This window comes from Nematolebias whitei, chromosome 2 (genome assembly GCF_014905685.2).
Source record: "Nematolebias whitei isolate Nwh7 chromosome 2, NemWhi1, whole genome shotgun sequence".
Lineage (NCBI taxonomy): Eukaryota > Metazoa > Chordata > Actinopteri > Cyprinodontiformes > Rivulidae > Nematolebias > Nematolebias whitei.
Genome location: NC_056499.1, coordinates 9,453,919 through 9,454,974, shown reverse-complemented (window position 1 = coordinate 9,454,974; position 1,056 = coordinate 9,453,919).

Below are 1,056 nucleotides of genomic sequence, written 5' to 3'. Positions count from 1 at the left end.
TTTAACAAACATTCAACACTAGTGGGTGATAAAAGCAAGATTTTTTTTAAAATTCACATTTTAGACATTTACCCTGAAGAAAATACATTTTCATGGTCACAATTCAATTAAAATCAGTTTATTTATAAAGCACTAAGTCAAAACAGAAGTCATCTCAGGACACTGCACAGAAACATTCATATATAAAAATAATAATTTAACATTATTTATCTGAGGAGCAGACTGCTTTGAGTTTAACTCCATCGCAGAACTCTCATCTTGAGCAAGCATGAAGGCGACAGTGGAAAGAAAAAACTCCCTCGGGAGGAAGAAACATTTAGCAGAACCAGGCTCAGGACAAGCGGACATCTGCTTCGACTGGCTGGGTTTGAGAAGAACAGGAAGGAGGAATAGATACACAATGGCAGGTTGCGAATCACATGTTAAGGTAGAAATAGTATCAAATGAAAACTATTCATTTTTAACAATTTATTTAAGGAAATGAGGTCAGTTTGTCCTCCAGTAGTCTAAGCATATGGCAGCATAACAAGCCAACCTTAATTATAGGATTTATAAAAATGAAAGTCTTAATCCCAGTCTTAAAACTGGACCACGTGTCAGCCTCACGGACAGAAACTGGAAGTTGGTTCCACAAGAGAGGAGCCTGATCATTGAAAGATCTTCCTCCCATTCTGCTTTTGGAAACTCTAGGAACCGCAAGTTAGCCTGCAGTCTGAGAGTGAAGCGCTCTGAAAATACGGAACAACAAGATCTGTAATACAAGATGGAGCTAGGTTGTTGACAGCTTTGTAGGTTAGAAGTAAGATTTTGAATTAAATTCTGGATTTGACAGGGAGCCATTGGAGAGAAGCTAAAACTAGAGAGATATGATCTCTCCCACTAACTTTTTTTGGGGGGTATTATCAGATTTGATTTGATTTTTTTAGACCAAATTTTGTCACATCCTCTATCCTGATGCATGCTCAATAATCCAGGTAGAAAAATCCAAAAAAGTTCAATCTGGTCCTCTGGACATTCAAAAAAAACAAAAAAAACAAAGCAAATCAACAAAAAAAA